A 16,919-nucleotide genomic window follows, 5' to 3' on the forward strand; every position below is an offset into this window, starting at 1 on the left:
GCACTGCCACTTTTTAGCAGTGACCTTGGATGCACTGCTTAATCTGGGTTTCAATTTGTCTTTTGTAAATTAAGGATGATATCCATTCCTACTTGCATCTCTACACATGAAAAGAATTCAACAACAGTACCTGGCTCAAAGGTGTTCCATAAATGGTCAGAAACCTTGGGCTTTGAATAGTCAAAAAATGTACTGGATTCAATAGTGTAAAAAAACAAACAAAACCAGGTTAAGTCGGTGGACTAAATACATGCATCTAATTTCACTCTCTTGAAACCCCATAAAAACCACGTAAAGGAATTGTGTTTTAAAAGACAAATTCAGGAGAACAGGAGATGGGACAATAAGAACGACGTTTTGAAAGCTCTAAAGCAGACAGATGAGTGGTAACCAACTCAGCAGGTAAGGGAAAAAAAGATCTCAAACCAACAGAAAGCAACAGTAAGCAAAGTTAAAAATGGGCACCAGGCTCTTCTGGTACTGAGGGTTAAGGGGGTGTCAAACGTGCAGAGGCCGGAAAGCAAGGCATCTGAAAAGCTGTTATGTCTAGCTCCCCTTTCCATTCCACAGAGGGACTGCACTTTCCCCAGCCAGGAAAATATCCAGAGGCTTATTTCCTAAAGAAGGTAAAACGTAGGGTACCTATCTTGGGAGGCATGCACAGGCCATGAGTATTCTAATGAAAATAGGGCCATTGAGTGACCAGATGCACACTGAATCCTGAATCCAGAGACACTGCCCTCAAGTTCTCTTTCCCCAAAAAGCTCCCAGACTAAACACCAGACCTACCCTTCCTTCAGGAAACTTGAAGCCTTCTCTAGGGCATCTAATGACCCAAGGTGAAAGACCTAAAGACACTGTCACAGATATTTCTCAACAAATGCCCAACCCAGGTCACCCTATAGCAAAAACAATTCAACAAGCTCCACCAACCTGCTTAGCTTCATGGCAGCTTTCTAGTTCCCAAGAAACCATGGATTACCAGACATCTGAGAAAAGCCTCTACCAAGAAAGACAGATCAAAATAAGCAAACAAAGAGCACTGGGAACAGAGACTATACACCTAGGAGAAAATTAAGCAAATATTTATCAATGATATCCTGGAGACATAAGATACTACATCCATAAAATAAGAAAATGATGTTTTTAACCCAGGAAATTAAAGAACCAAGACAAACATTTTTGGAATTGAAAATTATCATGAGAAATCAAAAATAAGAGAAGTGTTAGAAGATATCACCTTCAAATTAGAGCAAATACAAATAGATTTAAAAAATAGGAGAAAACATAAAATCAGATAGCTGCTATGGAGATTCTAGCTCCTGAGTGTTAGTTACAGAATGAAAAGAAAAATGGAGAATAAAAGAAATGTTTCAAAAATAATTTCCCAAAACTGAAGAGGTATCAGAATGAAATGGCACATAGTATGTCATAGAATGTCTAGCATAGTGGATGAAAACAAACCCAAGTCATGGCCCATTAGTGTGACATTTCAGATCCTTGGGGACAAAAAGACTTTACAAACTTGCAGAGAGGAAAAGAAATCAGGTCCTAAGTATCCTATCAGGCATCAGAATGGCTTCATACTTCTCTACAGCAATAGTAGAAATAGGAGACAACAGATCAATGTATTAATTTTCCTTTAGAGCTTTGAATTATACACCCTAACTCCTATCAAGTATGATAGTAGAATAGACATTTTCAGGTATGCAAAGCCTCGAAAAATTTACCTCCCTTATCCTCTTTCTCACAAAATTACTGGAAGTGCTCCACTAAAACCAGCAAGCAAAACAGAAGACATAAAAGGACAAGAAGCTCTAACTCAGGAGACAGGCCAAGGGAAGCTCCAGATGACAGCTGTGTACTAAAAGAAGACAATCAGTCCAGATTGGTGCAACATGACTCAAGAGAGGGGCACACTGAGAACTTTCTTTTTTTCTTTTTAATTGAGACAGGGTTTCAGCATGTTGGCCAGGTTGGTCTCGATCTACTGACCTCGTGATCCGCCTGCCTCGGCCTCCCAAAGTGCTGGGATTACAGGCGTGAGCTACCACGCCCGGTCCACACTGAGAACTTTCATCGCAAGATGCCTGCTGCCATTAAACCTGAAAACAATGATGAGGTGAGCTGGATCCAGCTTCTTCTGTTTTGCTTTTCCTGGCCATGGGCTGAGGAGATTCCTGCACTTCTCTGCTGCCTAGACCAGCAAAGGACTCTCATTTCACTCCAAGGCAGCAGTCTGAAAACTGGAGGCAGTCATCAAAGAGCTGAAGAGCAGGAAACACAGAGCGCCTGTGCCCCCTCCCCACCAGCACCACATTCCTGCTGGGCGCTAAGTACTCATCCCACACTACAGTGTTGCCAAATGTCCTGCCTATCTGGAGCCACATTTTTCCTCAGATTTACTCATGGCCTTGCCCACCAACTTCCCCACAATAAGTTCTGAAAGCAGAGGCCAGATTTCTCCCAGAGACCTGACTGGGCTTACCTTCTCTTAGGAATTTCATCAAACAAAACCAATGTCTCTCTTTCCTTGCACAGCTAGGTTTGTGCTTGCTGCTTCGTTTTCAAAACCATGCAATATATTGTTTAGGGATACATACATAACTGGGGTGCTAAAAGATAAGGAAGAAAATGAGCGACAAGGCAGGGTAGTGGTTATCTCTGGAGGGAGGGAATATAATGCAACTGGGAAAGGGAAGAGAGGAAGGGTCTTTAAGGAACTATTTTTCCATTTCTTAAACTGGACATGTGGGCCCATGAGTATTTTTAAATTATTCTTTATACTGTACCTATATCTACCAAACATTCTTTTGTATTTACAATACATTTTGCAATTTACAAGATGATTTGGGTCACAGTCTATGTTACCAAGAGTACAAGAATCTGTACCATTTGTCTCTTTTCCCCATAACAGCAGTATTCCCACCATCGCGATCCTTTCATATGGCCCAAGACAGTAGTCACAAAAAGCAATTCTTTTTTTCGCTTTTTGTCATAAAAGAAGACATTTTATGGCAGGAACGAGCAGAAACAAGACCCTCTGTAATTAGCTTTCATGTGCAGCCATGAGAAATGCCCTAATGTTCCTCAACTAGTGGGGATTCCTGCAAGCTGACAGGCTTCTGAGAGAAACTGAAGTGTCTAGCCAAAAGAGATTGTTCTCACCATTTCCCCAACGTGACTTAGTCTTGTTTGAACTAACTGGTAATTCCAAAATAAATACCCCAGACAACAGGTTCACTTTTCTAGCATGATTCAGATGAAATAGCAGAAATGTTTCTCGTTAACTACTGACCCATGTTTGGTTGATTTCCTTAAACTCTATGTATGCTATGCTCATACCACCATGACTAAAAGTCACTTTCCTTGAAAGGCATCTTGCTATTCAATTTCACTAAGCTGCTCCAACAGAAAAACTCTTTCCAATTTCTCATGTGCTGAATGGTTCCCAATTTCTCATGTGCTGAATGGTTCCCTTCTGTGTCTAGTCAAAGAAAGAAGGAAGTCATTCTATAGAATTCACAGAGGATTGAAGATGCTCATGCTGTTTAGCCATCTGGCTGAGACATGGCCTGCCTTCCCTACCCACCAATTTTCTCTTACCTCATTTGGAATTGACCTCAAAATTCAGATGCAGACAATCGAAAGCAACTGGGCACTGATTGAGTAAGGGCATTATATTCCACTTATCTGACTAATAAAGTGAAACAGCTGGCTACGTTATATTAACACCAATGGATTTACACTCTGACTTTTCTAAAATATCACTGGAACTAGAATCTCCAGAAAGAATAATTTTTCCCAGACTTAAACTGCCTCCACTTGAAGAAGATTGCTCCATTGTGAATAGGCTCAGCTCTTAGAAGTCTCAGTGAAGTGAATCAAGACATGGCCACCGTACTCTTTTTCCTCAGACATTTCTGATAGTGCTGGCCATCAGTAATGACTCTTCTCCCAGATTAGAGCTTCTCAGCCACGGTTGCACGCTGGAATCACCTGGAGAGCTTTAAAAACTACTGGTGCTTGGGTCTCAGCTTCCAAGAATGATTTACTAGGTCAGGGATGTGGCCTGGGTTACTTGAGTTTTGAAAGCTCCCCAGGTGATTCTAACGTGCAGTCAAGGGTGATAACTGTGGTCTATTAGAGAATAATAGTGACCAGTTTCCTCCTGTCAAAAATATAAGCTAACATTTCCTAAAAACCATCACTGCTGTAACAGTGTGTATGTTTATATATGCCATGTAGCATAGCTAAGTAATTAAGAGCACAGAATCTTGAATTAGGCTGCCTGGGTTTGGCTGCTGGCTTTGCCACTCACTGGCTGAGTGATCTTGGACAACTTATATAACTGCTATGTGCCTCAGTTTCCATATCTGTGAAATGGGCTAATATGAGTACCCATAGCTCACAGAATGGTATTAAATTAGTTGATATTTATAGAATGCTTAAAACAATAGATATGACACAGAACATGCCTTAGTAATGTTTGTTGGATAAACTGTCAAGCCAGTTTCTGTCAAGAACCCCAAATAATTCACAATCAGATAAAACTTTCTTTGAAATGCCAATTGTACATTTTTAGTACAAAAATCTCTGACTTTTTGTACTCCCTCTTATTTTTTGTAATGGAACTTTTTTTTTTTTTGAGAGACAGAGTCTCACTCCGTCACCAGGCGCCAGGCTCGAGCGCCATGGCGCGACCTCGGCTCACTACAACCTCCGCCTCCCGGGTACAAGCAATTCTCCTGCCTCAGCCTCCCGAGTAGCTGGGACTACAGGTGCGTGCCACCACGCCCAGTTAATTTTTTTGTATTTTTAGTAGAGACGGGGTTTCACCATTGTTGGCCAGGATGGTCTCGATCTCTTGACCTCGTGATCTGCCCGCCTTGGCCTCCCAAAGTGCTGGGATTACAGGCGTGAGCCACAGCACCCAGCCTATAATGGAACTTTTTCCAGCTCTGGCCAAAGGGGCATTTTTTGAGGTCCAAGAGGGAAATTTAACATAACCTAGCGACATTCTTTATTGCTGTGTCCACCCCTCTCTCCATCATTTCAGACATCCATGTCATTGTTAATAACCTGGTGTGAAATCTGAACACTGGATTTGCAGGAATTGGCAAGAATAGCTTTAGAATTCCAAATTTTTATTTTCAAAGGAGTATGTCACTGTCTCACTTAGAAGATAAAGAATATTTTTTCAAAGGTTCTCTGTAGCCTTGTAGGAGATAGAGGTCCTTGGATTTTTCTTAAAAAAAAAAAAAAATATATATATATATATATATATTTGGCATGCAGCTTTAAATATATATATATATTTTAAATATATATATATATTTAAAGCTGCACGCCAAGCACCATGCACAGAAATGTATTAATTCAAAAAATATTTAAAACAGGAAATCAAAAATGAATGCAGTCCTGAAATTTGAGAACAGACACTTGGCTGCACAAGCTTTTCAAATACAGAGATAAATATAAAATAGTATTTGAGGAAAAATAGTTTCATACATGTAGCTCCTAAACACAGAGGAAGCCTGATGGTAAACATTTCAGAGTCTCTCTGACTATCTTCCACCAATAATAGAACTGATTTATTATTGAGGCAGTGCAAAAATGCTGCAGAAAGGTTGTATGAAGAGAGACAGCTCCAAATAATACTCCCCAATACCACTTCATATACATTCAGCTTGCTAATGCTTTCATTCAAAAACCAACACTTAAATTCACTAATGTCACAAAGTCGCTTCTTAAAAATATTGAAAGCTCATTTTGAAACATGCAGATTACTCATCAGACACTGCTGAACAGGTTCATTTCTACAGGGCAATTTGGTACTGCATATCAAAAGCATTTACAGAGTGTTTATCCTCTAACCCAGGATTCAGCTTCTAAGGATTTATCCTTGGGAAGTAATGGACACTCATGTGAAAAATGCACGTGCAAGAAAGGTCATCATAACATTGCTTAATAGCAAAAGAGAGCACTGATTACCTAGAGGATGGTATATTCATACAATGGGGTCCTGTGGCATAGCAAAATATTGAGTGAAATGAGAAAATATCTCTGATAATGTTATCAGGAAAAAGTGGTTAAGTTATTGGATAGCAGGTCTCCATTTTGTGGAAAATAAGGATACTAATCACTGAAAAAAATGTATGGAATGATACACAGAAAAATGTTAAAGGAAGTTATCTCTGATTAATGGAACTGTGGGAAATTTTCTTTCAGGCAGTAATTTTTAATTATTCAATTATGTATGGCTAGTACAATAAAATGAAAAAAATAGCTAAAATTTTAAAAATAAAATGTAATAAAGACACATTGAATAATACCATATATATAAAATAAAGGAAAACAGACCACTTTTCAACTTTCACACATTTCTTAAGAGTTGTCTAAAAGAAGTTCAGCAATGGCACCAAGGAAATTTACCACATAGTTCTTAACTACTAAGAAATGGCCAGAAAACAAAGGCAGTGGAACTGCCTCACTTAAACCAAACACTGTCTTCTGAAGTGAGGGCTACCTGCATTGGACTGGAGTCAGCAGTCAAGTGCTTTAAAATCTTAGGTTCTCAAGACCCTAACTTTGGTATATGCTAACAGTTCACTTATCTCACTTTTTTTTCTTTAATTTTTTTTTTTTTTTTTTTTTTGGCAGGGAGCTTTCTGGTAAAAACCAGAAAGCCTGCTAGACAAATTCTAAAAGAGCTATAACACTACTGTTTTTTCTCTTTAAATGGCATCTCAAGAACTCTTCTGGAAGTGTGAATTGCCCAAAGGAAACAGATGTTTAAAGGAACTGAAAGCTTAGTGTCTCCAGTTTACTTCGACTTATTTCTTACAACACTCTAACCTCCCTCCCCTTTGCTTTATTTCTGCAATTCCCTCATATTTCCTAAAGGCTGGGGTCCTTCCCTACCAGGGGCCAGGCTAAATCAGGAAAGATTCAAGGGATTCTAGAGTTTGGGGGTGCCTGGGAAATAAAAAGATAGCTTTGAACCCATTCAATACTCATTTGGTAATCTTAATTCTAACTCAGAATTGGTTCTTCTCTTTCCCACCTTTTTTTTCTCAAGGCTAAAACTAGACCAGAGACCAGTCTTTCTGCAGACACTAAACATAGCCACATTTTGGTTTCCGCAGGATCAGGAAGAAGGTGAGTCCTAAAAATGGTTGGGCAAGTTCAATCGTCAATGCTCACGTCTGGTTTCACACAGATGCCTCAGATGTCAGAACATGAAATCACAGAATTATAGAAAATTAGAGTTGAAAGTAGCTTTCTAAATATTACAGATGAATGCTATGAAAAGTGTGCTCACTGGTCTAGCAGCAGCAGTACTGCTTGGGTGCTTGTTAGAATTGCAGATTCTCCAGTCCTACGACAGGCCCACTCAATTAGCAGCTCCGTGTGTGGGGTCCGGGTACCTGCATGTTTACTAGCTCTCCAGGTGCTTGAGGCTCATCTAAGTGAAAACTACTATTATAGAGTAAGAAATCGAAGCACAGCGAGAGTATCATTTGTCTTCAGAAAACTAAAGAGAGGAAAAAAAGTGATGAGACATCTAAATAAAGCTACACTCTTTTTTGGTTTCAAGATCTGTAATGTACCCACAGGTCTCTGAATTATCTTTCATTCCTAGCTGTCTTTTGGTTTTTACATCATTACCCTTAGAGAAACTGCGGCAACCAATACAGAGCAGCCCAAATGCAGTCTCTGGAGCATGAAGGAGCATTTAATTCAAACTCTTTTAACAAATCACTAGATTAATGAAATTCATCATACATGTGAGTTCTGGGGTGTCAACTGAATGCAAATCATATCTAAGAAGCTAAGTGCAGACTTCTAAAGTAGTTCTCAGAAAATCAGAGCAGCAAATGCTAGAATAGGAACTTGACTATATATTAATGTAAAAGAAGAACTGGAGTCCCTTATCTTATTTTCTCAGGCTGTCCTTCTCTACATCCACACCAAGACTCAGAGAGGAGCTCTGAAATGTAGGCAGTTTTAGCTCACAAAAAATTTGCATTTCCAAAAGATCATTTCTAAATCTTTTGTTTGAAAGCTGGACACATTTCCTCATTAAACAATGTTATAAATGGTCTTAAATGTCTAATCAAAACAGATTTACAATAAAGTTGACATTATAAAAAAATCTAATCATTTAAAAATGCTTGGCTGGGCACAGTGGCTCAAGCCTGTAATCCCAGCACTTTGGGAGGCCGAAGCGGGCGGATCACGAGGTCAAGAGATCGAGACCATCCTGGCCAACATGGTGAAACCCCGTCTCTACTAAAAATACAAAAATTAGCTGGGCGTGGTGGCATGTGCCTGTAGTCCCAGCTACTCGGGAGGCTGAGGCAGGAGAATTGCTTGAACCCGCGAGGCGGAGGTTGCAGTGAGCCGAGATTGTGTCACTGCACTCCAGCCTGGCACCTGGTGACAGACTGAGACTCTGTCTCAAAAAAAAAAAAAAAAATGCTTCCACTGGAAAAAAAGTTCAACCTCCAATTTAAGTACACCTTCATGAAGGGAGCCACATTAGGTATGGGAATCACAGCAGTAGCTTCTGGTGAGGCAGAAATGTTGGGGGTGGATGTCTTGTGTTGCATTCATCACCTCCCAGTTGTAAGTTACCAATATTATGGACTTAGGATTCAGGATTCCAAAATGAAAAGATCATACTTACTATATCAGCTACTATCCTAGAAAACTCTGACCTAATACCTTGAAGAAGGCTGTAGCTCTGGCTTGTCTGGGTACCAAGACCAAATTCAACTGATGTCTTATCTTTTACATTTTTCAACTCTTTCACCCCCAAGTTGGGCTAGGTCCTGCCTCTTTGTAATTCTAGTCTCCACCTAATGTTACATAAAATATTTTAATGTCTTAAGAATTTATTATTTTTTCAAGGGAATTAGTCTAATTTCTAATCCCTTTTAAAATATTAAATTCATAACAAATTGATATATGTTTATTTAACATTAAAGAAACCTTACATCCCTTAACTGTTGCTCCCAATTCACCCCACATCCTCTAGTCCTAGGCAAATACTAATTTACTTTCTGGCTCTATAGACTTGTTTATTCTGGATCATTTTATACAAATGGAATCATATAATATGTGATCTTTTGTGACTGGCTCATCCATTATATAGCATGAATCAGTACTTCATCCCTTTTAATTTCCAAATAATATTCCATTGTATGTATATATCACATTTTATTTATCTATTTATCAGTTGATGGACATTTGGGTTGTTTCCACTTTTGAGCTATTATGAATAATGCCCCCAAATGCCCATTTATACACAAGTGTTTGTAAGAAAACATGTTTTCAATTCTATTGGGTATAAACTTAGGAGTGAAATTACTGGATCACATGGTAACTCTGTGTTTAACTATGTAAGGAAATGTCAGACTTCCCAAAGTGACTGCAGCATTTTACATTCCCACCAGCAATTTAGAAGGGTTACAACTTTTCCACATCCTTACCAATGCTTCTTTTTTATTAGACATTCTAGTGAGCATTAAGTGGTATTTCATTGTAGTTTTGATTCACATTTTCCCAATGGTTAATGATAATATGTATTTTCTGTGTTTATTAACCTTTTGTATACTTGCTTTAGAGAAATGTCTATTTAGATTCTTTGCCCATTTTTAATTGAATTATTTGCCTTTTTAATATTGACTTGTAAGAATTCTTCATATATTGTTGATACAAGCCCCTTTTCAGATATATGATTTGCAAAAATTTATCCCATTCTGTGGGTTGCAACCTCCGCTTTTTTGCTTATCACACTGAATGTGTCTATCTGAATAATTTAGTACAGAATATCAACTTACTCCCGAATACTCAGCGCAAGTGGTTGTAGTCACATACTAGCTGGCTTTCTCGCTGCTTGTCATTATTCTTTCCTCAGCCTGGAACACTTCTGGAGCACATGGCCTGTGCCCTCACTGCATTCAGGCCTTGCTTCAATGTTACCACCTTTAAGAGGCCTTCTTCCCTCTTCACTTTCTCTAAAGTTGCAACTCTTCCTGCCCACCTCTCCATTCTCTTACCCTGCTTTTATATTATGTAAGTGCAATGAAAATATATCAAGAATTGAGATTTGTCAGAAACTTTTGTTTGCCTTTGACTACTGGTAAATTGAATGTTTTCTTGGATGTTTATTGGCAGCCATGTGCATATTTATATTTCTTCTTTGTAAATATCCCATTCATGACCTTTGTTGATTTTTCTATTGGCATATTTGTCTTTCTTGTTAATTGTTAGAAATATTATGCTTTTGTCTATTATCAATAATTTTCCCAGCTTGTGTTTTCCTTATTTATACTGTTTGCCATATGAGAGTTCATTTTTATGTAGACTAGTCTACTTATACTTATTCACTGCCTTTGATGATTTTTTAAAAATACACAAAAGTGATTAGGTATTATACTTAAGACATTTATCATAAAAATTCCTGTGTCAGACTGCCCTATGGTTACTCATTCAGAAAGCACATACATCATACTACTGCAGAAACTTGTTTTTTCTTCATGCTCAGCTCTCATACCTCATCACAGCAACTAGTAGTATTACTTTCATTTTATATTAAAAGCATTTAGCAACTAAAATGTGCACTGTGGGGGATGACTACATTAACAATCCCAGTAAGTCACACCTCCCCATATGTAAGCCCTTGCGTAGTCTCCCCTCCCACAATGACACTGAGCTTGGTGATGTGACTTGCTTTGGCCAGTGAGACATGAGGCAATGTTATATAGATAGAAGCATGAAGAGTGCTTGTTCATTACTCCTGAGAACTCGTCTGCTATGATGTGAAAAGCTTAGGCTGGCCTCCTGAAAGATGGGAGAGAATGTAGTGCTCCACCCCAGCTAAAGCCCAAATGCATGAATAGGCCTAGATGACACCATGAGGAACGGATATGGGTCATCCCAGTTGAGCCTAGCCCATACTACCAACGTACCTAATTGTGAACAAATAAATGATTGTCTTCAGCTGCTAAATTTGGGGATGGATTTTTATACAACAATAGCTAATCATTCCCTTACCAGTAAATGTATCTTATAATTCAGTTCCATGAAGTGCTATGTGGCCAGTGTATCTTTCAAAACACACACAAAAACATAAAACATTTTTATGCTCAGTTAGAGGAAAAACATGGAGGATACATATTTGTGTCAATGGGGATAAATTAAATGGTAGATGACTTATGCCAATTTCCATAATTACTAATTGCATTTATATTTATTTCATGTAAATTTTACGAGTTTTTAAATGGAAATTCTTTTAGTAAAACACCCTTTAAGATACATCTGTAGAGTCTCTATTCTGGGGCTTCTCCCACAACTATACTTACCCCATGGCAGGGACCACAGTCTCTACCATTGTGTTCTTAGGAATGACTCCCCTGACTCATGTTTGAGCAGTTTTATGTGATTAGCTAAGTCCCAAAATAATATCATCCTATCTGTATGATATACCCTATATGATATGTACTTCCAGAAAGAGAAGTATACCTGCTTATTAACAACTGCATATTTTCACATACAGTTTCCATGCCTATTTCAGAGTATCATGTTCTTCTATACTCTACCCTGTAGTATTGATCCCTATGCTGCGGTATTCATGAGGGGACACCTTCTGCAAAGGAGATTTGGGAAGGGCAGACCAAATGTCTACTCAAGGGACTTCCCTAAATGAAGGGAAATTTATAGAGTTCAATCTAATGTATATATAATGCTGGCTGATTTTTTTGGATGATGGTGTTCATGAGGTCACAGTTTGGTTTAAACAGACAAGTTAACCTATTTCATGAAAACACCACTACCACTATCTCAAAAAATCTTGCTCTAAAGCCACAGTTCATTCAAAGCCCTGGCTATGTGATCTTGAAAGGGAGGTGCTAATGTAATGCCCATTGCTATTAGAAAGAATGTAAAGCATCTTAAGAAAAGAACATCACTTTTTTGTAGAAACTACACAAATTCAATCAAGCAATAAGTCTATGACATTTGCTAGCTATGTAGGCGAGAGAAATGAGGCTTGGAAAACAATTGCTAAATTATACCCTCTCAGGCCTCCTATTTATAGGTTGTCAAATTGTAAGATTCCACTCTTAGCTGGGCTGGACAGATGAGACAGAAACAGCATAATATCTCTGGAAATGACAAACAGCTGGCAGAGCTTATGTGCTTCCCTTGCTGATAGAAGAAACAGAACAAAGGGCCAAAGAAGTGAATGGCAGTCAGTAAGCCCAAAGTGAGATGCTTTTCACAACTGGGCCTTCCATTTCTGTGCTTTACAAAAAAAGAATGTAGGGGGTTGGGGAGAAAAACAAGATCAAGGGAAACTTAAGACCCTTTGTATGTTTAGGCTTTCCAGCTGGGTACACAGCTCACCCAAATATCTATCCTCTCCTGCTGTTACTAAAAACATATGGAACAGCTCTTCCAGGAGGAAAATGGTCATATATCACCAAGGAGACAGGAAGATACTCATGATATGATTTTTTAAATGACTTGAGAATCCAAGCAATGCTTGATTCGTCTCTCTGGACTCTGCCAAGAGGGTAACTAAAGTTTCTGCCTAAAAAGAGATTTCATTCTCAGAATTTTGTCTGTTCACTTCTGATACTGGAAATCAGCTGAAATCTAAAGTGCCTTAAAACTAGTTCATTGTGAAGGCAGACATTCTGGCAGGAAAACTAGAAAAGGCTGCCACCAAAATAAATGCACATTGTCTTGCACCAACTGCTACTAGAAAGAGATTTCAAGGATTCTAGCAGAAAAGAGAATGTAGGATTGACAAGAAATTGAGCATGGGAGTGCTACTGGGAGAAATGTAAAAATCATTTTCAAATGAAGGGTATTTCTCACAAAATTGGAAGGCAAAGCTTTCTTTCTATGATATGGAACACGGAAGAAACAGGATGCATATTTTTCTCACAAGTCTCACACAGTTGCTTTTCTTTGAATAGTGCCCTTTGCTTGCTTCCTGCTGCCAAGAAAATGTAGGGCAAGCTAATGCAAGCACTGCAAAATGGGGGACTCCATTAAACCTGCTTGCAATTCATCTCCACATCCCCAGTACTTGACTGACTCAAAAAAGGCTGGCTATTTGTGCAATGTTCCCATTATTTTATCATTTTCATAATGTCTATTGTCTTTAAATTCACCATTAATATTACATTTTATATTTGGTCATTTTGTTCCCCTTCTTTCCCATACAAAATATGTACAATTCTTACATATGTGCTTAATTCATATTCAAGAGAGGATAAAGAGGTGGCGGCTCCCCTAACATTTCCAAATAGGATTTAAAAAAAAATAAGTATGAAGCTTGGGTAAAGAGAATTGGATAAATCCTATTAATCAAAATCCTCGATTCATGAGGACTCCTCATGGCATTCTTGTGTTTATTATATTAATATGCACATACACACATGAACCCACTACCCAACTCAGAGACTAGAACACTGATAATAACTTACATCTCCCTATGCAGTCACCTCCATCCCCTTCCCCTGCTTCCCTCATTCCAGGAAAACTACTATCAAGAACCATGTATTGTGTTGACTTTGATACATTCCTGTCATACAATCCTGGGTGACTTACTTTAACTTATTATATTAATAACATTCATCCACAGTGTTGTGTATTGCAATAATTCATTCATTTCTATTGCTGTATATTACTCATTGTATGAATCAGGGAAAGCAGGAAGTAAAATTTAGAGTATGAATACTTTATTGCATTAATTTATTTTACATTTGTTACTTCTTAAACAAACGTTACACAAAGCATCATTTGTTTTAAGACAATTGACCATATAAAATAAGTTGCTACTGTTTTATTGAACTTTATAACTAATTTATTCACTTTGCTTTTTTTCATATTTTCCAGGATTGAATGCTTATTGTGGATTCTATACTGGGTTTTCTTAAAGATTAGTGATATCAGAACTGATGCAGAATAGGGCTGCTGATCCAAAGTCACTTTGTTATAACAGTAGTCAAATTAGACTCACCCCCAAATTCTAATGTATTTAACATTTCCAGTGATCTCATGGCTAGAAACTCCTATACAAGATATAAGGCACTAGTGACACCAAGCTGAACAAAACCATTCCTTTTCCTCAAAGTTCTTACTGCCTAATGGAGCAGGAGAATAATAATTTTAAAAATCTACAATAATACAAGAGGTAATTTGCAGAGTCTTAGCCCGGAATCAACTTCCTGGTAGAAGAAAAATAAAAGGGTATACTAAACAGAGGGACATTATGGAAAGGCACAGAGATGGAAGAGTTATTAAGTGGTCAGAGGTCTCCAAGCATAGTGGTAAGAAAATCAAGAGTTAAAACTTAGAGCATCTTGAACTTTGTCCCAAAGCAACTTTTTCCCAGGGAGCCACTTAGAGATTTCACACAGAGGAGAGATAGGATCAGATTTACTACACTGCAAAATGGACGGCACTGGAGAGTGGGCTGTGGGTAAGAACAGTTAGAATACTAGTCTAGGATCCGAGCAATACATGATGTGGACCTGGACTGAAGCAGTTGCATGGATCATGGATACAGGAGAGGAGGACACAGAGTTCTGTGATATTTATGCAGCAAGTTGACTAAAAAGAAGACAAGACTCAACAAAAATGAGCTTAACATACACATTGGTGTTTTAAAAGTAACTGCAGTACAATTGTCTCAAGTGCCATGCCTATAAGAATAAAAACTTGCCCATAGGAAGAGAAAAGCCTCTCTGGAATATTGCTTCCATCCCAAGAAAGCTTCCAAATACTGAAGTATGTTTTCATAAATTACCAGCTATTATTATTATACTCACAGAGTACAACCCCAAAATTTCTTATAACAAGATAATCTTGCTATCATCCACAAAAGAGAAAATATGATACCCAGTTAAAATCTTAGTCTAATTGTGTTTTAAACATATACTTAATTCTCAATATTCACAGTACTTATGTTTTATGAAGTCACCACAAACATCGAATTAACAAATACCGAACCATTGCTTTTAGGGGAAATACAGAAGTAGGTTCCTTCAAGCCTCTGATCACAACACTTTTGTTAACTAATCAATACATAATCTTGTTTTATGTGTGTTTGTTTAAAGACACTGTATTTAACATATATTGTTGGTTCATTATCATTAACTCACAGCCAACACTGCTCTAACTCATACCCAAAGGAAGCTTATCTAATACACAAATTTTCTCTGTAAGGCACATCACAGCCTTCTTGTGCTTAGGAACACTAGACAGCCCTTCAGCACTACCTTAAACACCAAAATCAACAATATAAAGCACAAAAATCAGGGAAAACACAGCACTAAATAGACTACAAAAAGTAAATACTTGTTTATAGTATGAGAGCTGAAATAAGAAGGTAAAGTATTGCCTTGTTTGACCTTAACAGGGAATGTGCATGTCAGGTAACTCAAGTTTTTTCACTTCTCTGTACATGTCTGTGAGTGACTACAAAAGCATCTGAAGTACCAATTTGGGGGTTACAAATAATAATAGATTATAGCAAGTCAGCAAATTTGCAAATACAGAATCCACAAATTATGAGAATTGACTATATTTCCAACAGATTATGTCCTACCTTGAGGCCTCAAAAAGCACTTTTGTAGGTGGACAGAGAAAGTAATAATGCCAAATTTTTACTTATGTTCTTTTCCAGATTTAGATCAAAAGTGTCTCTTCAGACTTCATATCAAGATGACCCCTTTGCTCATCTTCCATGAGCCTGGATAAAGCTCAGTTTTAAATATAAGAAGATAAAAGCTTTGAAAAATTGAGAAGCAAGTTCTTATTTCAGAAAAAAAGAATGAAAAGGACCAGGAATGAATTCTAGATGACCTGATTCCTAAACAAATGTTCCATCTTCTGTGGTAGTGCTTTTCAAACTTTAGTGTGCCCCTGAATCCCCCGGGGAACTTGTGAATAATGCAACTTCTGGTTCAGAAGGTCTGAGGTGAGACCTGAGGATTCTGCATTTCTAACTAGCTCCCAGATGAAGTTGATAATGCATAGACTTTGGGTAGCAAGGGTGTAGATCACAAGCTCCCCCAAGAAATTTATCAGCCTCAATATGGGCCTACATCCAATAGATGAGAATTACTTAGGTTTTAAAAAGCACTTCAGTTTAAAGTTATACGTTACCACATTAAAAAGTAAGTAAACTTTCAGAATATCAACAGTTCTACATGTAAAGCAGTCTAGAATTCACAATGCTATTCATTTTACTGCCTAAGTCTATTAGTGTTGTAAGGAAAATAATTAGGATCTCAATATTGCTTTCCAAATAGGATCTCAGATTTGGGAGTATTTTTCTTCTCTCTCAAGTGACCATTAGCAGCATTAAGGAAGTAAAGATAACAATCATCTGAAATGTACAGAATGCTTCATTTGCAGGCAACTGACACACAAGTGGGCAAAGTACCACTTGTCCATTTTAACATGCAGATAAGGGAAGCTGTTATCTGCAGATAAAGGCATTTGCTTCTCATTGCGTCTGTGCTCTTACCCCCAGATACACACAATAAATCAAAGATGACTTTGTGAAATAAAGGGCAGTAAAAGCACAGATCACACAACCTGTCATTTTGGAAGGAAATCTCGCACCAAAGAGCCAGTGAGAAGAGCAGTTTGATGCAAATGCCCCAGTGGAAATTTGATTTCCAAGATATAATTCAGAGGAGCATTAGTTTCCCATAAAGAGTTATAGAGCTACAAAAATAACCACAAACCAGATAAAAAGCAGACTGTATTCTCTAGCACTGCAGAGGGACAGACAACTGTAGAAGGCAGAGAGTAAGAAAGGCCTCTGGGACACTCAAGACTGATTCTTTCAGGTCACTGATTCCAACTTGATAGTTTGTGTTTAATAA

The 16,919-nt window shown here is 38.0% G+C and overlaps 1 protein-coding gene and 1 non-coding gene across 2 annotated transcripts in view; both read right to left on the reverse strand.

The window, feature by feature from the left end:
- The window catches only part of TSPAN7 (tetraspanin 7), a 128,786-nt gene that overhangs the window by 79,592 nt on the left and 32,275 nt on the right, over positions 1-16,919 (reverse strand). The gene's annotated exons all lie outside the window — the stretch shown is intronic.
- Positions 6,663-6,724, reverse strand: LOC135269980 (U7 small nuclear RNA). Its single transcript, XR_010338210.1, has one exon. It is a non-coding gene; the product is annotated as a U7 small nuclear RNA (small nuclear RNA).

Source organism: Aotus nancymaae, unplaced genomic scaffold, assembly GCF_030222135.1.
Source record: "Aotus nancymaae isolate 86718 unplaced genomic scaffold, 86718_ANA_hifiasm-v0.15.2.pri h1tg000058l, whole genome shotgun sequence".
NCBI lineage: Eukaryota > Metazoa > Chordata > Mammalia > Primates > Aotidae > Aotus > Aotus nancymaae.